This window comes from Aethalodelphis obliquidens, unplaced genomic scaffold (assembly GCF_003676395.1).
Source record: "Aethalodelphis obliquidens isolate GAN/ISIS:26980383/991018 unplaced genomic scaffold, ASM367639v1 scaffold84, whole genome shotgun sequence".
NCBI lineage: Eukaryota > Metazoa > Chordata > Mammalia > Artiodactyla > Delphinidae > Aethalodelphis > Aethalodelphis obliquidens.
In genome coordinates, this window is record NW_020838028.1 from 458,621 (window position 1) to 474,946 (window position 16,326).

The 16,326-nt window shown below is 37.6% G+C and overlaps 1 long non-coding RNA gene across 1 annotated transcript in view; it reads right to left on the reverse strand.

Annotated features, from left to right (window-relative positions):
- Window positions 1-10,646: 10,646 nt before the first annotated feature.
- The window catches only part of LOC113613078 (uncharacterized), a 9,403-nt gene continuing 3,723 nt past the window's right edge, over window positions 10,647-16,326 (reverse strand). Inside the window, exon 3 of the long non-coding RNA XR_003430078.1 lies at window positions 10,647-11,763. This is a non-coding gene — a long non-coding RNA (uncharacterized LOC113613078). The remainder of the gene's footprint in view (window positions 11,764-16,326) is intronic.

Consider the following 16,326-nt stretch of genomic DNA (forward strand, 5'->3'; position numbering starts at 1 on the left):
GGCTACTGTTTAATTTTCCATGATTTCACTGTCCAGTAATTCAGGGAGGAAAAGTGATGCTTTAAAACATCAATTACCAGGTACCTGCCTCGACAAAATAACCAGATAATTACCAAAATCTTGACTCTGCGTAGAGCTGGGTAGGTAAGTATGACAGTATGTAACACACCAGAATTTGCTGCTAAATGAGATTTAAATATTATCAACAAACCATGATTGAGTACCTATTCCGTTTAGATAAAAATATTGTGGTATAGTGACACCAAATCAGAGACTACAAAGGCCCTGTTAAATACTATTCTACTAAACTCTAGAGAGCCCCAAGCCTGTACAGTAGAGTGGCCCATCAGAACAGAGGAAAAACAGAATCGAAGTCAAAAGAACAGACCTGAGCCCTGGATCAATCCCTCTGTGACAGGGAGGCCTTGAACAATCACTTAACCTCAAGTTGAGCCCTTAATCTTCTCAGCTATTAAAATTAGAATAAACATTATGTCCCTTATTTATTTCAGAAGGTTGGGGTGCTTGAATGAAACTTCAAATAGGAAAGAATTTTGTAAAATATTCTCTAAAACACAAGTAATTTTGTTTGAAATGCTTGAGTGAACCGAAGTCCTGAGTCATGTTCAAATGCTGCAGTATAGGGTCTTAACCTGAGAAACACTGATGGACCATCGTCACTGCCAACAGGGTATGCAAAACTATGAGTATATCTGCACGTGGACTTTTTTTTTTGGGTGGAGGGGCTATAGTTTTCATGAGTTTCTCCAAAGGACCTTCTGTTCCTCTCTTCTTTCACGCCCCACCCCCCAAATTAAATATCATCATTCTAAAATAATTTGGTATCTTGACTGAACTGTGATCACATATTTTTGTAAATCAAATATCCACTTCTAATGTATATAAGTTCAAATTTCCATTTTTGGATTCTTTTCATAAAGGCGTCATGTACATTTGGAAAAATTTAAGGTTAGAAGGAAAATGTGGCCCTAAACTGGTTGGTGGCAATGCTTCCATGCAAACAGGGATGGGATAAAACGGTTTCTTCATATCCCTTCCCATCTTAAAGACTTAGTTACCTTGTTTGCCATTTATTTGAACTGATCTCTATGAATCCCCTTAGAAATATTCTTGGTCCTGAAATAATAAGGACATAATACAAACTCTTTATATAATGATGTTCATCCACAATGTTATTTATAACATCAAAATATTGGGGGGGGGGGGAAACTCTAAGTATTCAGGAAGTGATAGTATATCCTAGGATGGAATAATATGCAACATGTTCTAAAGTGATGCTTTCAAAAGATTTTTAAGAGCGTGGTAAATGTTAACACTAATAAAGTAAGCTTAATACAAAAGGAACAAAATTATATGAAAAGTATAGTTGTGTTGTAAAATTACATGTAATGTGTATATATTCACATAGTACATATTTTATCATAGCCTGGAAGCATATATACTAAACACTAATAGTGGTTATCTCTAGGTGGTGGGATTATGGATTATTTTTAACTTTCTTTTAATTTTCCTTTCTTTTTGTTGTCAGTTTTCCTTTTCTAGTTTGCTGCTGTTATCTTATTTTTCTTCAAAACAAAAATACTTTTTTATTCCTGATGATAAAAACAACTGTAAAATATTTAGGTAGTACAGAAAGACACCAATTAAAAAGCAAAAATCACTAGAAAACCTCCCAATGGCAGATACCACTGTTAACATTTTGATGCAGTCCTTCTGAGTTTATTTCTATACATTCCCCTACACACACACACACACACACACACACACACACACATACACACACACACTACAAAAAGAGAATCAAACTTACATGTTCTTCATAGTCTGTTTTCTTTTAAACTAACAGACTTTATTAGAGCAATTTTAGGTTTACAGAAACAATGCACGGAAAGTACAGAGAGTTCATATACACTCATTCCTCCCCACACACACCCATTCCCCCTGCAATTAACATCTTGCATTGGTGTGGTATATTTGTTACAACTGATGAAACAACATTGATATATTATTATTAACTAAAGTTTACATTAAGATTCACTCTTTTATGGTTTTACCAAATGCATAGTGTCATGAATCCACCATTAGAGTATCATACAGAACAGTTTCACTATCCTAAGAGTCCCCTGTGCTCCACCAATTCATCTCTCCCTCACTTTTCCCACAGCCCCCAGCAACTACTGATCTTTTCTGTCTCCATGGTTTTGCCTTTTTCAGAATGTCACATAGATGAAATCATACAGCATGTAGCTTTTCAGATTAGTTTCTTTCATTTAGCAATATGCATTAAAGTTTCCTCTGTGTCTTTCCTGTCTTTTTTAAGATGTGTTAGTTCTTTTTATTTAAATTGCTGAATAATATTCCATTGTCTGGATATACTACAGTTAACGTATCTATTCATCTACTGAAAGACATCTTGGCTGCTTCCATTTTTTTGGCGACTATGAATAATACTGCTATAGATAGGCATGTGTAGGTTTTTGTGCAGACGTACGTTTTCAACTCCTTTGGATAGATACCTAGATGTGTGATTGCCAGGTCATATGATAAGCCCATGTTTAGCTTTGTAAAAACCTGCCAAACTGTCTTCTAAAATGACTGTTGTAGTCTGCTTTTTTTGGGGGGGGGTAGGAATTTATTGATTTACTTATTTATTTCGGCTGTGTTGGGCCTTCATTTCTGCGCGAGGGTTTTCTCTAGTTGCGGCGAGCGGGGGCCCCTCTTCATCGCGGTGCGCGGGCCTCTCACGAACGCGGCCTCTCTTGTTGCGGAGCACAGGCTTCAGACGCGCAGGCTCAGTAGTTGTGGCTCACCGGCCCAGTTGCTCCGCGGCATGTGGGATCCTCCCAGACCAGGGCTCGAACCCGCGTCCCCTGCATTAGCAGGCAGACTCTCAACCACTGCGCCACCGGGGAAGCCCTGTAGTCTGCTTTTTAATCAAAAATTTGTTATAGACGTCTTTCCATATAAATAAATAATAATTGCATAGTATTCCATACTCTGTATATACTGTAGCTTATTTAACCATTCGTCTATTAATAGACATCAAGGGCATTTCCAATCTTTTACTATTGCAAATGATGCTGAGATAAACATCGTCATACATGTGTCCTTGATCACTTGTTTAATTATATCTGGGCAAAAAAATCTAAGAAAATTTATAAGGCATGAACATATTTAGTTCTGAAGGAAGACTATACAAATTTACTCTCCCATTAGGAGTAAATGAGAATGCTCTTTCCCCTTTTTCTCTCATAATGAATCCTCCTCAACCTTAGCAACCCAACAGCTTATAAATTGCATCTCAATGTGTTTCAGTTTACCTTTCTTTGATTCTTCGATTACTCAAGAAGTTAAACATCTTTTCACTTTTATTGGATATTCCTAACTCTTTATTTGTGAATTGTGCTCATTTTCTTTTTACTTTTGCCGTTGGCAAAAAAATATTTTTGCTCTTTATATACCTCATTTCTGCTTTCCAATAGGCAGTTTATTAGAATATGTACTATCAATTTAAGCACTCCTAAGAGCAAGGGGAAAGAAACATTATCCCATTAAATGTATATACTAATTTCAGGAAGGGTGAACAAAAGAAAATAAGGAAATTCAGTGTTTCTGTGATGTGTGTTCTTTTTCCAAAAAAAAATGTAACTTTTGTGGGTGGGGATTTTGAATTTTTTGGTTTATTCTGTTTTGTTTTTGCCACACTAAACTTTTATATGGTGAACTCTGTGGACCTTCTATTTTGTTTTCTGACCTTGTGATTGTGTTTTAGCAGGCTTTCTCTAGTCAAAGAGCATTAAAAAAAAATGTACTTAAATATTCATCTAGCAGTTTAATGTATGTTTTTCAACACTGAAGTCTTTTATCCATTTGTAATTTTTGTCTGTATAGGGTAGAATGTCAACTTATTTTTTTCCAAATGGCTTGCAAGTTATTCTAGTACCGTTTATAAACAGTTGATCCTTTTTAGCCACTTTATCACACACTAAATCTTCATACATATTTGGGCAAATTCCTGAACTCAGTACTTTGTTTCATTTTCTTTCCGTGGCCCTTTGAAGCTAAGACCACACTGTTTTAATTACTGTAGATTTTAATATCTCAGATAATCTCATGACTCACCTCCTGCAGGTCTTTACTCAAATACCACCTTTTCTGTGAGATCCTTCCCAAGCACCCTATTTACAACTGCAGCTTCCCTCTACCCTCACCCCTGCCCTGCACCCCACCACTCTGAAGTCTCTGCTTTATTCTTCTCCTTAGCACACATCAACATCTGACATCCTATGTATTTTACTTAGTCATTTGCATATTGCCTGTATCTCTAAACTAAGTTCCATGAAATGATGTTTCACGAGAACAAGGATTTTATTCTCTTGTATTCACTTTTGTGCCTGGAACACTGCCAAGCACAGAATTGATTCTCAAAAAAATTTGTTGAATGAAAGACTATCTGGTTGAGAGAAACATACTACATACAACCATTACCCCTTTCTTGAGAATTCACTAGTTCTTTTTATACAACCATTCTTCCATGAAATAGAGTATTAAGTTGACCAGGTTGATTGGCCTAATGTTGAATAAATAGATTATTTTAGGAAGAATTGACAACTGTACAGCCTTGAATACTTCCAAATAAGATCCAGTTATTTCTTTATTTTTTCAAGTCTTCTTTTATGTCCCTCAGTGTAGTTTAATGATATTCTTTGTAAAGGCCTTACGAATTTCATATTAATATTGTTCCCAGTCATTCTGTGATGTTTTTGTTATTATTCATTCACTTACTCAATAAATGTTTCTTGTTGTCTCCCATGTGCCAGGCAGTGTTCTAGGAGCTGGGAATGCAGCAATGAACAAAAATTGTTCTCTGCCCTCATGGACTTCATGTTCTAGTGAGAATGGAATTCTTTTCTCCCTTATATTTTTAAACTGGTAATGTTTGGTATACAAAAAAGCTATTGAGTTTTGTGTATTTAATTTTAACCTGCCTTCTTACTAAATTCTCTTACTGTTTCTGGGATTATTGCAACTGATTTTCTAGTTTTACCAAGTAGACAATCATGTAACCCACAGATAGTGAAAATTTTGCCATCGAAAATTCTGCCATCTCTTTTCCAAACATATATGTCTCTAGTTCATGTTCTCCTTTTATCTATTAGCATAGTGAAGTTTTCCAATACAGTCCCTGTATTTACCAACGTTTTAACTGCTGAAGTTAATCCCATTTTTAGAGTCAAGAAGAAAAGTCATTAAAAAATTTTTTAATATTTATGGCTGTATAATATTATATATATTTTATATATATATATATAAAAATATATATATATTTATGCCTGTATAATATTTATACCTGAAATTTTATCTTAGGTATCAATTTATCTGATATGATCCAAATATCTGATTTGATACAATTGACATCAGTTGGATACCACTGACGTAAAAGTCATATTGAGAAAATATTAATTTTTTTCTCTTTGCTGGCAGACTGTTGATGCAGAATTGATAAAAAGAAAAGAAGATTGAAGTTGGTTGAGGTTTAGGGGCCTAAGTAATTCACTGAGTCAGCTACTGGTGAATCTATTTTTTTAAGATAAAACATAAAACCATGTTTCTCCATTGAAAGTTAGAGAACATTACATTTACTTATTTCTTTTATATTACTTTCTATTTGCCAATTACTTGTACAAACATTGAAATAGCTACAGATTTAATTTGTATATCCAACCACATTGAAATAAGGCTGCCTGAGTAGTTTTACACCACATTTGTAAACTAAGATTTCCTGAAGTGTTTCATTTGTCCTAATAAAATAAATCAGGGATTAAGAGCAATGATACGGTACACATTTCTACAGCTGAAGGAAATGAGACTGGGCAGCCCTAAGTGTCTTGCACGTGCTCATATCGTAGGTGGCAGAGCCCGGTCTCAAGCTCTGGTTTTCTGCTTCACATCAAATATTCTCTCCACAGTGCTGTCTCTTTTACTTGGTCTTTTCTACATAATTAGAAACACTCCAATGTGTTTCCTCACTTGCCCAGAAAATTTTCTTAATTGCTACCTTTGCCTATTATTTTAGTAGGAAATTATTTCTTATAAAATTCACATGTGGCTTTTGATTTTATGGCATCCTTTTCCTGGAGGTTCAAATAATAAATGTATGCTTGAAGAGTAAATTCTTACCACAGCCCTGTGTGTGGGGAAGCAGAAATGATGAGTCTCCTGTGATATAAATCAACATTCTAATCGTTAAAAAATAGATGCACTCACTCATAAGTGTCACAGAACATTCCAAACTGAGTAGGAAGGAATATCTGAGTGGCAGTGATAAGAGCCAAGCCTGGAGAGGAAGCACGACAGCCCATTACAAGCTATTGAAAAGTTCCATGAAAAAAAAAAAAAAATGACATACAGCAGGAAATTCCTGACCAGTAGTGTAATCTCTTACATAAATGTGTTGGCAGATAAATGGATTTTTATGATTTTGTTTACACCCACTTTTTTTTAATGTGTCACTTTAGATGTGACACTTTTTAGACACTTTTTTAGATGTGTCACTTTGTATTGTAACTTCACTCTAACTCTTGTTTAATGGCCTGATTCAATAAATTATAAGTTCATCTTAATCCCCTCAAAATACTCTTGGCCCTTTGCCTCAAAGTGGGGGAAGACGTTAGTAACTAAAATACCAAAAGAAACTTGCTGTAAGTTAATTCCTGGAAAAGTATTATATGGAGGATTCAACATAGTAATACCCTAATTTGCTATTATCGTATATGGGAATTAGGCAGTGGAAACTTTAATATGCTGATGAAGGCCATAGCTATAGAACTATAAACATGGCACTGAGAGTAAAGAGCTAAAAAGTAAATGAAATAAATATGTACCGAAACCAGGCATATGTTAAATACTGACCTAGATGTTTTACTTACATTTTCTCATTTCATTTTTATAGCAACACTGCAAAATGACTATTATGCTCATTCCATCGAAGCATAATAGAAGTTTCTAGAAGATGTAGTTATATAATCCATGCCCTCCCCCCTCCAAGGCAGACCTAGATTTAGTAATTCCTGGCTCTGCCACTTTCTGCCCACGCAACCCTGGGCCAAGTGTGAGCTTTACTTTCCTCACTTGTAAAATGAGTGATGATACCTACCTCACCACCTCACAAGTTTACTGCGAATACACTTAATAAACTGCAAAACAAAACACATTGGCGATTTCTACTATTAACGCAAACAAATAGTTAAACTAATAAGAGAAAAGGATGGGAATTGATTTCCAAATTATTTTCTCGTACACTTTGTTTTCAAATGCCTGATTACACAATACTGAGCTGTGTTTTCCAGGCAAGGTCTTTCTGGTTGAGCGTCAATGAATCATTTCCTTCATATTCAAATGAAAGATATGCCTGGGTAGGTCAAGTTCCACCCTGCTTTATCTTAACAATTCCTTCATTGCAGGTAAGCAAACAATTGGGATTGTTAAGAATTTCACTCCTAGGAGTCTAAGATTCCCTCTCTGCAGTTATTTCCAGCACAAAAGACGGAGACTGTAGGGTCATTGACCTACTGACACTGACACCATGATAAGCTCTATGCCAGTAAAGTGAGAGGCAAGAGAAGTAATTCCAGTATTTCCCATTTTTCTTGTCAACTAAACTCAGTTTGCAAATGAAATCTCATGTGGCTCTACAACATAAGCAACAGATAATAAAAGCAATATGTTATTAGAATATTTCATTGGTTCAAATTTGTTACATGTTTTTTTTGTTGTTGTTTTGTTTTTTTTTGCGGTACGCGGGCCTCTCACTGTTGTGGCCTCTCCCGTTGTGGAGCACAGGCTCCGGACGCGCAGGCTCAGCGGCCATGGCTCGCGGGCCCAGCCACTCCGCGGCATGTGGGATCCTCCCGGACCGGGGTACGAACCCGTGTCCCCTGCATCGGCAGGAGGACTCTCAACCACTGCGCCACCAGGGAAGCCCTGTTACATGTTTTTATTATAAGATTAATAAATGAAAATGGTGAATTTTAAGGAACACAAAAAAATTGAAATTGGTGTTTATTCATGATAGTGATACAAATCTTAACTTTAGTATCTCAAAATTTCATTTTGTTGTTTTGTTTTCACTAAATTGAGATAAGTCTGATTCATAGGCAATTGCAAGTGAGAACAGTTTTTGTTGGTTGGTTGTTGGTTTTGTTTTTGTGGTGACTGTAAGTTTGGATGTTTTGTTTTGTCTTCATATTTAACAGTTTATATTGCTTTTCAATTAAGTAGTTAGCCAGAAAGACTTTATTTGAAAATGTGCACAGAAATAAGTTGTCACTAGCCATACAACTTAACATCACCATAATTTAATATTGTTCTGAAAGTATGTATAGATAAAATATTTGTTTAGCTGGAGAACTCAAGAGAATCACCTGAAAAACTATTACAAACAACGAAGACTCCAGTATGATGAAAAACATAATATGGAAAAATCAATAGTCTTCATACATACAAACAACATCCGGAAGATCTAGTAGAAGAAATCACTCTATTTACCAAAAAAAAACCCCAAAAAGGTTAAAATTCCTCAAGATAAACTCGATAGTTATTTTTTAAAAGACTCAAACAAATGGAAAGACATATCATGTTTTTGGTTTAAAAGACTCAGCATCTTAAGATGTCAATTCTTTCAGAAGTTAATTTATGAATATTGGGCCTCCCACTCCCAAAATTGTTAGTAGGATTTTTTTCAAACTAGGCAAGTTGATTTTTAAGTTCCTATATAAAACTAAATAAGCAATAAGAGCCAGGAAAAAGCATCTAGGGAAAAATAAAAAGAAGAATGAGGAAGGATTGATCATACCAGTTATTAAAACTGATGGGAGAGATGGACGGAAGGGATGGAGGAAGGGATGGAGGAAGGGATGGAGGGAGAAAGGCAAACATATAATTGTCAGGGTCTGCCCTGAACATCTCAGAAGAAACTGGCTATATTGGTTGGCTCTGTGGAACAGAATTAGATGCCTTTTGTACCAGTTTTAAATTATATATTAGATGCATGTATAACCCATTCAAAAACTTTAAAATAAAATAATTTTAATACATAGACATTATTTGAGTAAATGAAGACTGTAATTATCTGCTCTATAAAGTTAAGGGAAGCATATATCAATTGCAATTAAATATCTGGTATCCATTTACGTGTATTAGATTTACAGCCTTAATCTGTGATTAGCTATACCGCTGAACAGAAAATAGTTTATAATGTGGTATATTTTGAAAACTTCATCCTAGAATCTAGGACACTCAAATCTTCCAAAACCATTTGACGTTAAGCCATAATATTCAATATAGTCATTTTTTTTAAAAGGAAAGAAAGAAACCAGTTTCTACAGCTGCTACCTTGGAAATAGCTTAAAATACAATTTTTAATACAAATATCAATATGTTACTTTCCCCCTCCTTTCTTCTTCACCGGTATAGAAAAGTCTTGTTATAAACTTAATGGAATAAATAAGCAATTATCAAATAAATACTTCTTAGTCTTAAATTTCAGCAGAATTCCAATGATACTAGCAGGCATAAAATCTCAAACCCTTAACATTATCCCTGGTACACAGAAGCACTCAAGGAATATTTGTTGAATAAACACTAACTACTAGAAATAATAAGCTATCTTTTGAAATCCTAATGCCATTAAGTGGATTTTTAAATTATGCTAATTGGGATTTTTAAAAAGGTAATTGATATCTTTTAAACTCAATTTTGAAAAGTCAAAATCATAGGAATTAGGGTCAAAATGGTTTCAATAGAAAAGTAACCAGAAAAGAAAACAGTGTCCTTATTTTCAATAAATATAGCAAAAGTATTCTAATTGTTCTCCTATGGTCACTTGGTCATGCAAGCTCCCCAAAATGTATTATTATAAAAAGAGACATTATTCCTTGCAGCATTATAATAGTAATAGCAAGAGTCTGAAAACAATCTAAGTATTCATCAGTAGAGGACTGGTTTTGAACAAACTCTGATACATTTATGTAATGGAATTACTATGTAGCTATTCTAAAGAAGAAAGCAGGTCTCTGTATGCTGGTGTGGAACAACAAGATATCCTGTTAACTTTTTAAAAAGCACAGAGCTGAAGGAGGAGGGGGGAGCCCACCTTACACTCGCTCTCAAGTCAGTAAGGCTGGAATTGCACAGTCCAAAGGTCCCTGGAAGACCCCTTGGAGCAATGTCAGTTTGGGGGCTCACAAAACCTCTCTTGGTAAATCCTGCACAGAGCAAGTGTTTCCTATGGCATTGAAAGGCATTTTTAGTTCTTCAGTTGCACATCAGATGAAGCTGGCTATCAGTTAGGGGCCATGTTGCGTGACAGATACAGTCTTAAAAGCCAACCCCTCTAGGATATTATAGCGAAAGTGCAAGCAACAGAAGCAAAAATAAACAAGTGGGACTACATCAAACTAAAAAGTTCCTGCACAGCAAAAGAAGCAGCCAGCAAAATGAAAAGGCAACTTATGGAATGGGAGAAAATATTTGCAAACCATCTATCTGATAAGGGTTAATACCCAAAACATGTAAGGAACTCATACAACTCAATAGCGAAAAAAATCAAACAATCCAATGAAAAGATAGGCAGAGGACTTGAATAGACATTTTCCCAAAGAAGACATACAAATGGCTAACAGGTACATGAAAATATGCTGATTGCTTTTTTGTAACTATTTACTTGTAACTCTCCCTTTGTCTCTATATTTTTAATTCCTAAGATAGTAATTTGCAATTGATGTTTATGTTTGACTGTGCTTTTGAATAACTTACACAAACTTCCTGACTGCATTAGATTTGGAGCATTAGATCTATCAAAATAAAAATAATAAACTAGATTTAGGGAATATTTGAAAAAAAAAAAAAAAAGCCAACCTCTCCCCAGCCATAAAAGAGAAGGAAATTTTGCAACATGGATGAAACTTGAGGGCATCGCACTAAGTGAAACGAGCCAATCAATCACAGAAGGACAAATACAGCATGATTCCATTTCTATGAGGTATCTAAAATAGTCAAACTCAGAGAATAGAATGGAAGTTCCAGGGCATGGGGGAAGGGGAAAGGAGAAGTTGCTTATCACCAGGTATAAATTTTCAGTAATGTACGGCGACCAAGTTCAGGACTGTGCCTACCGTTAACAATACTGTATTGCCCACTTTCAAATCTGTTAAGAGGGTAAATGTCATGTTAAGTGTTGTTGCCATAGTATAATAAAAATAAAAGGCAGCCTCACCCTGGGTGCAGGCTGTGCAGGTGCTGAGAGTGAGTCCAGCGGAAGGAACAGGGGTGGATGTGTCCATTTCCTGCTCAGGCATTGAGTGGAATGGCAGGTGAGATCACCAGCACTGATTCCTCCTGCTTTAGTTTCTTTTGTTTGGGTATTATCATTGTTGTTATTGTTGTTGTTTTTCCAAGTATATGCAGTGGACTTTTTTTTTCACTTCAGATATATACAGTTGATTTGAGTCACATTCACTTATGGCATACCTCCTCTGCAAAATTCTCCCACTTGTGTAAAATAATTATATAAGAGTATACATACCCACATATATAGACTATCTGCAGGGACACTCAAGAAACTAGGAATACAGGTTACCTTTGCCAAGGAGGACAGCGGACTTGGAGAACTGGAGTCAGGAGGACACTTTTAAGTCTGAAATATGTTTGTATTCTTCGAAGGTTTTACCATGTATCGCATTACTTTAAAAAAAATACAAGTGAAAATACTGTTTAAAAATGCACAAAATATCTAATGGTTTAAGAAGATTTAACTGTAAACTGAAGACCTATTAACTTCTGCTCATAATGACTTACTCCTTCTCTACCCCAATTCTTAACTCTCGGGGACTCACAGGATCTTTAAAAGTTTGATAAAACTAAAACCCTTCCCCCCAGTGGAATACCGATAGACACATACATATACACCCATGAATTCCCTGAACCCTCTGTTTAACGTTGTTACACTACATCAACACTTATCTGTGAGATTCTTGCCAAAAAATGTTTAACCTGAATCTATTCATGAAGATATAAGCAGATAAATCCAACATAAGGAATATTCTCCAATATAACCCCCTTAAATTCTTCAAAAATCCAATGTCATGGAACAAAGCAAAACAAAAATAGAAATCCCAAGAGACCAAGAGACACAACAACTAAACGCAATGTGTGAACCTTGATCGAATCATGAACTGGGGAGGAAAAGAAATCTACAAAAGACATATTTGGGACAACTAGGGAAATGTGAATATGGGTTCTATATTAGATGACATTATGGGATTATTGTTTAAGGGTGTGATCATGCCCGTAAACAACTGAGGGGTGAAATGTCCTGTCTGCAACTCACTCTATAGTTCAAAACTACTGCACACAGTGCAAATGAATGTGACCAAATGTTAACCATTGTTAAATCCATGTAAAGGGTATATGGGAACTCATACTATTTTTCTAAATTTTCTATGAGTACGAAAGTTTTCAATAGAAAAAGTTCCCTTCGCTCTCCTATAATTATAACACAGCGCCACCACCAAGTTTCCCCCTTCTTCCTATTTGCCCATTTGCTTTCCATCCCCACCTGTCTTGCCAAAATAGATTGTTGGTAGAGTTCAAGAAATCTAGCACCTGATTCATTTCTTCCAAAAATATTATGAAGCACAGGCAGTGTCTCAACCTCAGCCCAGGCTGCCTTTGTCTTTGTCTCTCTTGGCTACGCTAGGAGGAACTGTGCTGTTATCATCTTTATAACCCCAGTGTTATATACACAGTAAGGGGAAGCAATAAACATTTATTGAACGGAGCCTTTGGACTAGTTCACTGATCTTTAGTACCTATTGTGTTACTCCTTAGCAAAGCGGATAACAGATTTCATGGGAGGATGAAACAGATGCTGAAACCAAATCGCTAAAATGAAATTCTAGGGCTGCCTCTCCCACGAGTATGGATCAAAAGAGCCTAGCTTATAGTAGCTCCGTGCCACATTAGCAAGAGTATAGAAATACAAAGCACGCCCCAAGAAGAATAAAGTTAAGGTTTTTGCACTGCCATCTGTGCAAGCTGCTGGCTTTACCCGACTTCCACCTGTTAGCTTTTTATTCTCTAATACTGTGCTGACAGCATTTTTTGTGATGATGGAGCTGCAGAGCCCGTCACTGGCAACATAAGCACCATCTTACTTTAGAGTAAATAAAACTATTTCAAGCAAATTGGAAACTAAGTGACAGAAAGTGACACAGATGGAAGACACTAGGAACAGGAGGGGAAGGCTGCATTGCTCATCGTCCCTGCGGTCCAGGATGGAGTCGACTCTGAACTGCTGGCAGTGGACCCCAGCTGCCTATAGCCAGGTGTACGCAGAACAAGCCAACTAAATCGTATTCATCTTTGGGAAGAAGAAGAAGCTCCTGTACTCTCCGTTACATCTAGAATCAAATCTATCCATTGCAATTGGTGTTTCACTTTTTAAAATATGTTTCTTCTTAACTTTACTCATCGCCCATTATTTTTCCTTCTCTCTTTTCCTGTACCTTCCTTTCTCTTCAGAGAAGTCTCTAGAAAGAAAACACATGGCCCTCAGCCATGGACCTGGGAGATCAGAGAGTCAGATTTACCATCTCCAGCTCCCTGCTAATACCAGAAACCTCGATCTGGCTAAAGGAAGAAAAATAGTGACAAACGTGTCACCGGCTAAGTCATTTCAGCCCCCACCTCTTTCTGATTTGAAATACATTATCTTGATTAAGCTTTAAAAATAAACAAATAAATGAAGACATCGGTAGTTGGAGTAATGGCAGAGCACATTGGCCCAGGACAGGCATTGGGAACTGGGAGAAATAATTGGTGATGTAAAACATGTTCCATATCCTAGCCTCTTTTTCATCTTCAGGTCTTTCTGCATCTTTCTGCCCTCTCCCTTCTTTTCCCTCTACCTTTGACCCCCTCCACATCCTATACCAGTGTCAATTAATGACTGCCAAAAGCACCCGACTTGCTAAAATTATTTCTGTCTTGTGGAACCAAGACTACGAGTTCCCTTCTCCTTTTCACTCATTTGTCAGCAAGAAGGTTAAGCTCAAATTAGTCCACAGCAATCCACTATCTATGTGCTCTGATGTTTACCAAGCAGTGCTCTGTCCCAGGTACAAACAAGCATCAGGAAGCTTCATCCTTGTCTGCAAGAAGCCTCTGCTCCAGCAGAAGAAAGCAAACGTGCCAACAGCTAAGTCTAATGCAACGGAGGATCGCAGAGGGAAAAGCGATTAAATACCAATGAATGGCGAGTTCGCCAACCCCTACCAGGAGATTATACTACAGAAAATTTATTTTCTAAGAACATTTAAGTAGACAAGAGTGCAAAATAAAGATCTATTGGATGCCACACAAAGAGATCTTCAACCTTAAAAAGCATCTCTCCTCCCAAATTTTTGCTAGCGGTGGGGTGTTGCACACTATGAATGCTTATTCTTTAGAAGAGAAGGAACTACATAGATAGAAGACTGGAGTAACTGCTTATAATGTTATGTTTCTACCTGTGGTGGTGACTCTTAGTCAAGAAGAGCACTTACTGTGCCTTACCCACAAGATGCTACAAATAAAGCTGAGTAAGTTGTCTAGGGTTGCACAGACAATCGAAGCACCCAGGTCACTTAGGGGAGAAATATCTCACTGGTAGGTTTTCCCCTTTCCCTTCTTTTAGTTATCCAGGGAATTAAGCGAGTTCAGAGAAAGTGGACCTCGTGAGTGACCTAACGAAACATTTTTCTAGAGTCAGGCAGCCATGACACATGGAAAGGGCAATACTGTTGGGAGAAGGCAGGAACACAGCAGAGAAAAGAGTGCCAGTTAGGGGCAGCAATCTGATATCCCTGAGGCCCGACTATAAATAACTGCTTTTCCCCAGCTCCCTATCACCGCTTCCCAAAGTGAGAGCTAGACTCCTGGCCAAAGGCTAAACATCGTCCCACTCACTCCTTTCCCACAAAGCAACATTTCCTAACGCAACATGCTGGTGGGCCGTCGACCAGCAGAGGGTCGGGAGTCAGGCGCCTCCTTGTTGGATTCCTGCCCTCCATTTCCCAGCTTTTTGAATCTCTGAGCCACGCTTCTTCATCTGAAAAATGGTACAACGGTGATGATGATGATAACTAGCAACTATAAAATAGGCACTGTGCTAAGTGCTTTAATGCATTATTCATTTAATCTTCAGAAAAAATGTCAGGGCAGTGTTCATTATTATTAGAAGTAATAATAATACTTCCTCCTTTACAGATGAAGAATCGCAATTCTGAGAGGAGTTAGTTAACTTACCCAAGGTCTAACCGCCCTGCCTGTGCTTATAAGACCTGTCTAAACAGGGTAGTGGGGACTTCCCTGGTGGCGCAGTGGTTAAGAATCTGCCTGCCAATGCAGGGAACATGGGTTCGAGCCCTGGTCCATGAAGATCCCACATGCCGCAGAGCAGCTAAGCCTGCGAGCCACAAGTACCGAGCCTGCGTGCCACAACTACTGAAGCCCACGTGCCTAGAGCCCGTGCTCCGCAACAAGAGAAGCCACCTCAATGAGAAGCCTGCACACCACAATGAAGAGTAGCCCCTGCTCACCGCAACTAGAGAAAGCCCGCACGCAACAAAGACCCAAGGCAGCCAAAAATTAATTAATGAATTAATAAACAGGGTATTGATTTGTATGCCCACCAGTGAATGCTACTGTCATTATTTTTGATGCTGTTACTTTTGATGGTGATACTGTTTTTGTTGCTTTTCTCTCTCCCTAGACGCTGGGAGTTCTGAGGTCTATCAAGCACAAATCATTAGCACAAATCACTGGCAAGTCTAAACCAAGGCCTTGGGGACATTTTTTGAGCACCAGATAACAAAACTAATATACTTTTAGATGTTTCATTGTTAAAATATACCTGTTGAGTATGAATGAGAGATCAAGAAGCAAGGAATGGGATTCAGTACTAGTATTTCGACTTCTTACCAAAAAGCGTCCCTTGGGCTTCTCTGGTGGAGCAGTGGTTGAGAGTCTGCCTGCCGATGCAGGGGACACGGGTTCGTGCCCCAGTCTGGGAGGATCCCACATGCCGCGGAGTGGCTGGGCCCGTGAGCCATGGCCGCTGAGCCTGCGCGTCCGGAGCCTGTGCTCCGCAACGGGAGAGGCTGGGACGGTGAGAGGCCTGCATACCGCAAAAAATAAATAAATAAATAAAATATGACACAATGGACTTATCTATGAAACAGAAACAGACTCACAGACATAGAGAAC